We start from the raw sequence: 12,477 nt of genomic DNA on the forward strand, positions 1-12,477 counted from the left end.
GTCGTATGGCAGGATTTATGGCCACAGTGTGAAACGAAACCGACTCAAAGTATCGAAAGTTGATCGTGTATCGATTAGAATTGCGTGGGAAATAGTTGTTTGCCCCCAGAAACCAAATCATCCCTCCTCAGATTTTGGGTGGGTACTCCAGAGCTTCTCGCGAGTGGCAGTGAAATCGTTCCCGGAATGGCAAATTCGTATTACACCGTGCCTTTGGGCTTTGTGGGGAGTGTGCTAGTGGCAGTGAAAGTTTAGTGGCAGCCGTTTCGTTTGGCTTCGAAAGGAAACACATCACCAGCGTGATGATGATGGTGGCCCAGAAAATGTCAAAATTTTCATACATAAAATATCGATCGCAAACCGTTTGCATGTGTTGTTGAAGGCTCAACGGGCATATCCTCGTTCAACGCAATCCTCGTGCCGTGCGCCACCCGATCCGTTCGTGCCACCATACTCTCGCGTGCGCTCTCTCTCTGCCTCTCTCTGTCTTTCTCTCCGTTGGAGACGCACATTGCGACGCACATACACAGGCAGTGGGAAAACCCATGCGCACACAGTGGAGCACACGGATGCGCACACACCAGCAAAGGCAGGAAAACGGCGGTGTAGGGCTGTGGGAAAAACGGTCGCAGCAAGCGCCAGCAAACAAAACGTCAGGCGAAGGACGACACAACGGCACGGCACAGTGTGAAAGTGATGGTGCTGGTGGGGTCCGATGAGAAACAAACACAGCCACGCGAATAAGTTGATCGAGCGAAGAAAAGCGAAGCAGCGAAGGTTTTTTTTTTATTATTTGTCTGCCTAGAATATCCTGCCGAGCAGTGCCAGGGCCACCAGGGAACGTAAGGCAAATAACATCTCTGTCCCCAGCTGGCTGTTTGCTCGTTTGGCGACAACTTTCAGCCTGCTCGGCGTTCCTTGCAACCTCGTCCTGAAGCGAATCGCTGGCTCCGATATGACAACAATGGCAGGCAGGCATCGAGTAGGCTTCGACAGAAATAACACTGACGCGGCGATGGCAGCAAAACATGCACAGTTCGCCACTCGTCGAATCCATTAGGCAAGGCGTGTGTGGAGCCCGCACCGCACAGGATTAGCTTAGCACATCCCCGCCGATACGTCGGTGGATACCTGCCACAATACATCGCGTGGAGACGCCATGTTCGAGGGGAAACAAAAGAAAACGAAACAATATCGACGAGGGTATGCGTGCTAAATAAACGAAACACTGTGCCAGCCCGACTCACTGGACAACGGTGAGGATGGGTTGTACCCTGAAGTAATCGGTCACTCGCCAACACGTTTCCCGGAAGTCGCAATGGCGTGTGACTTCCAGAAGAGACCGACGGCAAGATAACGTGCAGGGCACGGCAATCAGGCTTCCGATCCGGCGGGGTCCTTTCAGGTGCCATCTCGTTTACAACGTGCACGAAAATTGACTACTGCATATTTTATGTGTTTTAGGTGTTGGCGTGTGTATGTGTGTTCGCGCGTCAGTCCGTGTCGAGGATCCGGTAGTAAACGCACGGCGCGGATGGTTATTGCGTTAACGGTTAACTGCAAAGTGACGGCACGAGGTCCGATGCGAAGCCAATAGGAATCAGCGGTGGAGCGTGGTTCGTATTTTCCGTAGGATGTACCACGAGCCGATGTGTGGGCGAGCAATGGTCTACGCGGGTTTGTGCGTGCGTGCGTGTGTCCGTGTTCTCCAAGAACTCCCAGCTGCGTGATGGAGGCGCCTGGTCGTAAACAAACGACCGTTGACGTCCGTCCGTCCACGCTCGGCCCTTATCGGCAGTAGTGTGCCAATATTTCAACGCGCAATCGACCTATCGCCTACGCCCCGGGAGGCGTTCCGAATGTCCCCATCCTGGGTTGACAGCGTAGTGAAGCAATTGGTTTTTGTTTCTAGTGGATTCTCTGGGTTTTTTCCCCCGTTCGATTTTCGCTTTAGGAACCCCCCTTCCTAATTCGCCATGTTCTTTTTAGGCATAGACATCCGCGTCACACACATCCGCCGGATCCGGATCTGCGTCGGTGCGAGTGGCCAGCGAAGTGAGACAACAATGTGCACGGTGCGGTGGCCGGCGACAGCAGCAGCAGCAGTGCGTTCGAGATGTGTTCCGATGTGAGGTTGCGGATTTGAAAGCCAACCAAAGTGCACTCGCAGGGGTTCCTTTTTGGATGTGGTGGCGCCAGTGGTGGGTGCGTATGTGCGCGCGTGCGGGCGTGGGTCTCTCAGTGTAGTGGGGGTGGCGTGCACGGTCAGTGTCACGGTGTCGCCGGGGCTTGCGGGTGCGCGAGAGTGGCGATTAGTTTCAGTGTCCCCGTCACGGCGCATTTCGCTCAAACTGCCTTACCGTAGTGCCAATGCCGGTTGGAAATGTTCCGCACCATCACCGAAGAAAATATTCCCCCCAAGCTCCACCGGATCACCAGTGAGTACCAGTTGTGGAACTGCAGTGTCAGGCATTCCCATAAACACCGCCTAGGATATGATGACCGCAAGCTAGTACAGTTTGGTCTTCCGTTGGCATGTAGCACAATTAGCGTTTAATGTATGATTTCTAGTGGGCGATTTAATTTATCTGTGGCAAGACGAACCTGGCACATTACAGGGATATCTTCCCTTATCAGATTACTCCAAGCACTGATATTCTCCTCCAGGTTGTGGAGATGCGACGATAGCTCAATCGCAGAAACATATCATCCTCGACGACCACGCGAAACCTTAACCTGGGAACAAATTGCTCGAATTACGGTAGCATTTGGCTGGGAGTTGGAATCACACGTAACACAGGAACCGGGACGGCTCACGTACACCATTTGTTGTCGGCAAACGGACGACCGCTCCGACTCGCCATTACTTATGCATAGCCCTCGGTGGTCTCCATTTCGTCCGTCCCCGCTTGCGGTAATGGGCTTTGAAATTCAAATTATACAAACCAAATCCAAATCATGATTGATGAATGAAATTGGAAGTACTTTCGGCGGCCGCTGTTCGGGGCCCGATGATCGCCGGACCGATTGGGCCCGGGAACTGGATCCGTTTGGTGGATGATTTGCGACACACCACCGGTGGCGAATGGTGATTTATCGACCCGACCACCGAGCCACCCGACCGATCGGTGCTTTGCACATTAAAACTATGTTTATGACAGTCATTATGAAGTCGGCATCGCCTTCATTCGTTCGATCCGCAAATCGGGCCCCGGTGGGACCCATTCATCAGGAGAGCTTGTATCCATTTTTGTTTGTTCTCCCCTTGCCCGGTGGGGCCGGGCGGACGTGTTTTATGGGCCACCCACCGCTGTAACTGACACGAGAGAGCGCTCATCACTTCATCTGCAGGAGAACCCGTTTCGAGCGCTCCTCCGTACTTGCACCTGGCCAGCCATCGGGCCGTGGGGCTACTGTTACTGCTTAATTGCAGATAAACGGATGTTTTGCTTTTCCGTTCCCGGGGTTTTTGGGTTTTTGTTTTCCTCTGGTTTACGTTTGTTCATTGCTCGGGGGCTACATGGGCATTAGTTGCGACACTTTGCCTCGGCACAACACGTGGGTCAATAAGTTCGAACGTTGAGGCATGATGAATTTGAGCCTATGCTCATTAACATTTTGCATAACCCGGAGGATCGTGAATGAGAAAATGGAAGCAAAAATACTGAAAAGCTTTCGAGGCGCTCAAATCCACTTCTGCGTACCAGAGTCGAAAAGACCATAAACGGGGTGAATGAGGTCCGGAACGTACTTTGGAATAGACACGCTGAATTCCCTTCAAAAAGGAAAAATAAACATCAATAGCACTATGGGAACGTTCTGGGGCAGCTTCAGGACTTACTAACCCACGCGCCAAAGTGAAGCCCAATGTCCCAAAAATTTGGCCCTGTTTTGTTTTTCCTGCTTTTGCACTGGTCCACTTTTTCCTCCGCCGTCCAACTGGCCCCAAATGGCGATGGTGTGATGAAAAATGTCTTCATCGTTCTATTAAAAGATTACCGAGCCCGGCGAGCTGTTGGCGGTCTGGCAAATCACGGGGCGATTTCTGTCGGCCAGGCTGACGTTTGCGTCAAAATGGCGTCGCTGCATAAACAAAATGTTCATCACTTCGTCCCCGGTCCCGATTGCACACCGACACGCTGTGGATTTACCGGTCGATTTGCCGGTCGGGCTGGCCAGGATTTACGGTAGATTTGACTCGTCCCCGTTCACTCGGTGCCAGGCACAGCCAGGAAGGGCGCGCTGTACAAACCCATGATTAACGAGCTCCTGGCGGCTCCCCAATGGCTTTAAGTGGCCCACGATGACGGGCCACAAAATCCGAGGGGGCATGGTTTGCTGGTGTTGGACTCGTTGGCTGGCCGATGGCGATGTGATTAGTCCCGGAAAGCCCGACCCTGGTCTTCGGGACGCCTCCGGCAGTGACTTTATTTTCCCGCCGAAAGCCACCGTGGTGGCCACCGGGATCTGCTCCGTTGGGCTGGGTCGGGTCGGTGACGGAATTTCATTTGCATGGAATGTATTTATGTAAATATCCGTAAACAACGCATTCCTTTCGCTGTCTAATCGGAACCGTTCGTCTTCCGGGCGCCACCGGCATGGACCAAGGTTGCAGGGCTTTTTGTGATGAATGTGCAAGAACCAAGGTTAAGCACGGTGCAGGTGGAACTGCTTCCTGTTGTGCACTTCCAGCTTTGACCCGTACGTTTCCGTGCCCTCCATCGTCCCGGTGCAGTTTGCGACCCCTGGAGACGCATAAAGAAGTTTTTAGGATAAATCGACAAAAGTGGTTTTGCTAGAAGTCTCATTACTTAAATGCTCCTCAATGGTCCTCGGCTGGGCTGTACCCTACGCGAATCCCTTTGTGGCAGCACGCTGACCTCTGTCTATTAAGGAAAAGTAACGCCAGGCTTTATTGGGAACTCCCCGGGGGGTTAATTAAGCGCTCGACTTTGATGATCATTTATTGGGTTTTGCAAACGACACATTACATGGGCTTACATACGCTTTCGGTCCGAAGAACGGCACCTGAATTATGGTGACCCACTTTTTGTAATACCCACGTGGGTTGATGGGGTTATTGGTTCGGGCAATCTGCAGCCCGTGCACTGCTCTCGTGTGGCCCGGACGAGCCAGAGCAGACGCTTCCGGCCCCCTTGGACCCACTGCCGCCAAAGGTACTGCCAATGGAGTCAGTTTCACCACCGAAAGTAGTAACGAGCATGTGTTTGATTTATGCCGAGCGCTCGGCAAAGGCACCGGAACCCACTCCGGTAGGTGTTGGGATGCTCATGCAAAGTGCAGGTACGCCTGGTGGCCGTCGGACGGTATTGTAGCGAAAACTTCCTTATTGTTTTTTCCCCGTTCGCATAGTGTTTTTTCCGCCTCACCACATCGGTGGCTACAGCGGACAGCGGTGCACACGCGGATCATTATGCATGGAAACGTGGGCCTCGTAAACATTGGGTGCTGCTGATTCACGGTGCCGTGTTTGTGTGTGTGCGTGTATGTGGCATAATTTATGCTCAATCTTCACTCTTGTTTGGGATGCGCCTGCCAGCGAGCGCGCCCGGGAGCAATCGGATGGCCAAGCCTGGTGCTCTACATAACACCGTTTTTACGTTCTTATCCCAATCTTTTCCGACTCGCGATATGCTAATGTGGCCATGCAGTGTGCAGTGGGCTCAGCGAAAGAATGGGTCTGTTTTCCGTGCCGTTGGCAAAATAGCTCAATGTTCCGATATGCTCACGTAGCGTCGGTCAGTCGTTGTGCCAAAATGATAAAGATGGCCCTAAGTGTGACTTAATGGATCTGTGGAGTTGCTGTTCTCGGTGCGCGACTCTCAGTGAAACTGCAAACTGTAATAATAATATGTAAGAAACGGGGTTTTACGATCATACAGATTGGCGGATGTAGTTTTACAGTTTGCACTTACTAGCTTTTGTTGTTTTTAGGGTCGCCTCGAATGGTTTCATCAAGACCATCTTATAGAGTCCGCTGCCTGTTGCTGGGTATTTGCGCCATTGAAATCGACCCACCAACTCGTTTGTCTAAAATTTCTAACTTTTATTTTACTTTTTGGTTTTTATACGTGCCCTTGGACTTACTGCGTAACGTTTTGTTTGTTGTTTATTCATTCCGCGTTTTTAACTTGATTCTAGGCACCCAACAAATATCTCGAGTGTGTTTTGCGTTTGTGTCTTTGTGTTTAATTTTCCATTTCTGTTCTTTTTTATTTATTTCTCGACAATCGGATCAGATTCCTAATTCATCCCATCCGTAGCTTTTTGATTTACCAGCAAGGAATTCCTGTGGTCCTTTCATTTTTTTCCAACTGGCACTTCTGAGAGTTACTGTTTTAAATTTGTCAAGCTCCAAGGGCTGGCAAAACGGTTTCCTAATTACACCACCTTAACCCACCGGCATTCGTGCTGTCATTCGCAGGTCACGAATATTCTTCGCCGAGTACGCGACGAGCCCGGACGCCGGCCGAGAGCGGTGCCGTTCGGATGGAAGTGTTTCGTCGACCGCAACGAACCAATCGTCATCGGCCGTCAGCAGCGTGAACGGTGGTGCAGCGGTGGTGCAGCTGCTGGCTGACACCGTGAACGCCGCCAGGCAACCCGCCGAGTCCTTCGCCGGGTCGGGCCCGCTGGCCAAGTGCACCGATAGGGTGGCACCGGCGCCCGATTGCTGCGTTCGATCGCCCCCCTCATCAACCACAGGTTGCGCGGCGGCGGTCGGAGTTGGTGGCGCCCTAGGTGTCCTGGTTGAACCGGGTGGTGGTGGCAACAGTGGTGGCAACAGTAGTGGTTACGCAGGTGTCGGCGGCCAGCGCCAACGCCCTGCTGGTGGTGCGAGCCTTGATCAGGCTAATGGACCCCTGCCGGCCACCTCGTACGGTGCGATATCGCAAACCGGTGGCCACAAATCTTCGATTCCGACGCAGGCCCCAACCGTTGCCTCGGGCACTGTAACGACACTCCCGTACGGTGTCCCTCCCGCCAACGGTTCCGGTTCCGCCCATCGTAACAGCCATGAGGACAGTGCACTCGGACCCAACTCACCAGGTACGTTCTTTCGCGGGCTTACAGATGATTTCACCGTTGACAGAGTGCTAAGAGATGGCCGTGTCAGGTCACCGCCACCTCCGGAAGCTAAAGAGTCTGTTGGCAACGCACTGCTCTGGACATTAACTGGAACCTTCGTTGGGCAGAAAATTCATACACATCTATAAACATAAAAATTAATCTCCTTCCTTCCTGAATTCGGAAACTATCGAGCCGATAACTGTGAAATTGTGTATACAGTGGCTTGTGGGGCCGTGGAAAGCTGTTAGACCCTACGACAGGAACGTAGAAAAGCATTCCTCAAGATTGTACCAAGCAGATTTGAACGAAGCGCGGCATACATATTGCCCATAACGAGGCAATCAATCATGTCACAGTTAGGACCCCTGGTAGCGCTACAAATTTCATATTTTGTTACATAACATTCGACAATCATTCGTCCTTTCGTGTTTCGTCAACGCTTTTCCAAATGCCCCGACTACATGTCATTCTAATTCGAATGATTGCAATTTCTAGTGCGATTAATTCAAGTCAACATACCAGAGGTCCTTGTACGTCACGAACAAATCCACCGAATTGAAGGACGTGAAGGACACAGACCCCACCGACCAATTAAACGTCCCATGCTATTCGTTTGAATAATTAAGTTTCAAAAAATGATTGTCAATGTTTCGATCCAGAAAAAGGGGGGAATATTTTACACGACCCATCGAACACAAATGTGGTCTGAAATTGTACGAGTCACATTCAATAAGTAACCACGTGGGCGGCCCCGAGTGTAAATGGCAGGTAATTACGAGCTGTATAGGCAGTGGATGGCAATTCTCGCGTTGGATTACTGTTGACCAGGCGTCCGTTAATCAAAGGCTATCCATCCACCGCAGACGGTCCAGCTGGCATCGAGCAGCGATTGGATCGTGTTCCACAAGCGCGATTGAGCCGTCACCGAAAACCCGTCTCGGCGAAACTCATTTCCTAAATTGGCGAACGTGCACGACCACGGCGCGAGCGCCACCAAATTGCTGACGTATGGGGTGGATGTGACCTGCGTTGGCAAGTTGTTCCCATCGTGCCATTTTTCTTTTAATTTTTAACACATCCGCCGGCCCGGCGCTCCGTAATGCCGGCGCAGCCCGAACCGCTCGCGGTTAGATAACGCCGTTAGCCGTGGGGTCCTTCGCCGGCTTCGAGCAAGTCACGGCGAGGACGAGGACGACGATTCGCTCGGATCGCATATTGAGTCGCATAAATTCCGCTCCACCGTTCCGATATTACACCGAGTGGCACACGGTACTCCGCCAGACCTCCGCATAGTCACCGTGGCCGTGGATTACACACGGCTCCGCACGGATGTCGATTTGAATTTAGTCTCTCGGGCGGGCGGTGCCCCGATACGCCACAAATCGAGAAGCGAGAAGTCAAATGCGAAATTAAATAACCGACAGGACGGCGCAGGATTTCGCTTCGCGGGTTCGCTTCAGTGTGCAGATCGGAGGCGCTCTCGAGGATGGCAACATTATTATGCGGTTACACCCGAGCTGCTCGAGCGCACTGCGCCGTGTGGTGTTTGTTCACTTCGTCGTCGTCGTCCTCGTCGTCGTCGTCGCGGTGGAACAAGAATTAGTGGCGTGTCGCGGTGTTCCCGGTGTGGTGGAACCTCGAGAACTTGAACCGGGCCGGATTTTAATATTGGTGCGCACGCGGAAGGCAACGAACCGGAAAACCGGAGTCGAAGTTGGGAGTCGGAAAATCAAAACTCATCAAAATCGACACCGAGTCGGCAAACGGGTCGGAATATTCGGCACCATAAATGTGTGCTTTCAATCATGCGTGGTGCCCGCACTCCGGCCAAGGCATGGTGCGGTGTGGCCGACATGGTTTCCCGTTTTTCAATTTCAATCCCCACACGCAAAAGAAAGCGAGTCAATACGATGGGCGATGGTGGCGTTGTCAAATATTCATTCGCCGACCGGCCAGATTTCTCGCCGAGCCGTTTACGCCAATGCATTATTAACGTCTTAATGTTATCAAACCCGGTATTCGGAGCCCTTTACGGTGAAATTGGGGTGGTGAAAACTGGGTACAGCCTCCCGTGATTTGGTGTGCGGCGGCTCGACCCGTGGAACTTCGACCGGCCAGCCAGCCGACCCACGCCCACGGATTTTGGTTTTGATTTATTTGCCATGCTGGCTGGCTGTGGGCCTCAACCCTCAAGAAGCAATAGAGAGAGAGAGAGAGAGAGAGAGAACGAGTAAGAGAAAGAGAGAGAGAGAGAAACCGGAAACACAATCGAACGAAACACACCGCGGGGCCCGCAATTCGTGCAAAGCGGTTTTCTGTCAACTTTCAAGATATGATTGTGTGTACACCTCCTTATGTTGCCCCTCCTTATGCTGCCGGGGTCCGCGTCCCCGGGTCCCCCCGAGTGGCGACGGAGGGCCCGATGGGAGGGATCATTTCCGGGTCATAAATTTTCTGCTTACTCAGCAACATCGCAGGCAACCCATATCTTGGCGACGGGTCCTCCATGGCATGCTACTGCTGCTGCTGGCTGACTCCGGTTGTGCACTGCAGCCAACCACTTGCTGTGTATGTGTTGGTGCTGGCAGTTGCTTACCTTGGTGGGGGGCATGGCATGCCCCGACGCTTTGATGTTCGCCCTTGCTACGGGTTTCCGTTTTTGCTTTATTTGCCTTTCGTTCCGGTTGAGTTCTGCGCTCGCTGCGTTGTTTATGCTGCATAACAACAATGGCCCCAACGACGGAAAGTGGTCCTGCGGCCGGGACCGAGTGGCAAACGAAACGCGGACTTCTTAGCGCGGGAACGAACCCTCTTCGGTCTCATTATGACTCGCCGAGCCGCGCCGAACCGCGCCGAGCCGCGCCGAGCCGGGTTTCAAGTTAACACCACCGTACCTTCCACCGTTCGCCCCGGTTATGCTGGCACTTCCGGTCCCGCTTTGGCTGACACACGCTTCAGGGGCAGAAAACAACAGGAAAAAAAACAAAACTGCGGCCTTCGTTGGTCCTGCCCGAAGCCATTGCAGGGATGACGCGCGCGCGCCCATAAACACTCAACCCATATTTTCCGCTCCAAAAAATATGTCCTCCAAACGCCAAACTCTGTGTGTGTTTCGCCGACTCTTCACGTGAGCACTTTCGGGTTCCCGGGCGCGGACAAAGTTTCGAGTATCATTGGCCGGATCAGCGTTTCGACAGCCGCGGCGCGCATGGGGAAATGTTTCAATTGTTGTTCTTTTATTTTATCGTTTTTTTTTGTGTGTGCTCCGAGAGGCACCGTAAACATGAAACATCGTTCTAAAAATGCGACCTCTTTACCCCATCGGGGTGGGGTCGGCGGAACCGCGCCCATGCCTGGCGGGTCTCCATGCCTCCTGGTAAGATCCATGCAAAACGCAGTGCAGTGCGGCAAGAATGTTCCGAGCCAACAAAAATTGGCTGGTATTTCGTTCATCACTCCGACGGCTTAAAGTATTTTTATTATACTTTTTTATTTATTCAAGCTAAATATTGTCTAGCGGGTCAAGACTAACCCTATAACTTATGTGCGGACAAGTTAACGATGACTAACAAGAACAGGGCAACAATTTGAGCAGCTAGAAGTTTAAACAACAAATTGTACAACGCGATGTCCCTTTAATCGGAAGTTGTTACGATCATTGATACTTCAGTACCAATTAATTATGTTGAAGATAAGATTGGGCTCCGTTGGGATAGCAAAATCGACTGGAATTGTAGGAAGAACCAATGGCCCACGATCTCATTGCGACACTTAGAGTACTCTGAAGATGAATTTTGGTTAACCTCACAGGAGTCACCGGTTTTTGAATTTTGTTCGTTCAACTAGATTGAGTACCACTGTTTCTAAAATCGGAAATGAAGTAGCTGAATAAAATGACAGATGGCAACCGGGTTTTTCTAGAAACTTTTGGAGCAAAATCCTTCCCCAAATAAAAACCTCAAATAATATCCTCAATCCGTTGGCCGTTACCAAGATACTAACATCCTCGCTGCACTGTGCCTCGAACGAACGCCAAGTGGCTATTGTTCTGTCCCCTCCCTCTCTCTCTCTGTTCCTCCCGGGAGCAATCGATTTGTGTGATCCCAAAAAGTGAATCCCGTTCGCTACTGGCCCCGCTGGTCTGGCGGCTCTCCATCAAATATTCCGATCCTCCCCGACACCGAACCGAACAATGCGGCCTCGCACGGTGGGAAAGCATTTGAGAATGCACCAGCGCCCATCCGCCCACTCGAACGCGAAGCATAGATCATCGTGAATCACGCACCAACAAAAACACACACCGGCCGGGCATCCTTTCGCCAGCGAGCGGGGAAGGATATCTGCCGGGCGAGATCTTTAATCTCGCTCGGATGAATAATTTGTGGACCACCGTTGAGCTCGCCGGCTCACCGTTGGCCCATAAATCCACGCAGCGGGCAGCACCCCCCCCCCCGGCTTATGCTCCCCGGGTGGCTTTCCGGGGTGTGCCGGTGTGCAAATAATAAAACGGAAATGAACAAAAGTGCACCGGGCCAGGTAATATTTTAAACCATGAAGTGGGACGGCCTGCAAATAGGTGTGCATTTATATGCATTTAGTATCGGGCCCGGGTCCTGGTCCGGGGCGGTTCGGTGAATGGAATGCACCGGGGTGGGCCACCATTCCCACGGACCGCTCTTTGTGAACCATCGACGCCTTTGAAACACTATGCTTTCAGCTCGAAACATATAGAAAGTCCTTCAATTGGTGTGTGGGCTTTCGTTTTTCGAGGGAAAGAGATGTGCATCTTATGTTGCCGGCCCCACCAAACGCGGCACGCCGTTACTTGCGCAGGGAGTTGCAGCCGAGCCGAGCCGAGTGTCCACGGGAATCGTCCGGGAGCGTGTACAGCCCCTTCCCTCGCCTAATACACTTTGTGGGTACCGTGCCGGGCATGCGGGCGTTACTGGAATTCAATCTCTTGAAGTACTTACCCGGCCGTCGTCCGGTGGCGGGCCGCGCGTTCCTTCCACGGCAATGCGCAACCCACCGCACCCTCTTCTAGAGGCATCATAATGGCGCAACAAAAAAAAAGAACGAAAAAAAGTCGTGAAACACCTACTCACCAAGTATCCGGTGGGGCAGGATGGGGGGTGGGCGGCGTAGAGTGTTGCAACTGCAAAACGCTGCATTTGCTCAACACTCCGAGTGATGCACCGAGTTTCCCGTCCGTTGGCTAAGGGAGTGGGGCCACGATGAATAGCGGCCCGGCCCAAGTCCTTGCTAGTGCCGCCAGGACGGCGGGGGCCGACGACCTGAAGTGGCTGCTGCGAGCAAACAAGAAGCGAACGACTTGCGGAGGACCTCCAGCAGGGCTTTTGCATTACAGTTTTGTCCGTTTCGTCG

Source organism: Anopheles bellator, chromosome 2 (genome assembly GCF_943735745.2).
Source record: "Anopheles bellator chromosome 2, idAnoBellAS_SP24_06.2, whole genome shotgun sequence".
Lineage (NCBI taxonomy): Eukaryota > Metazoa > Arthropoda > Insecta > Diptera > Culicidae > Anopheles > Anopheles bellator.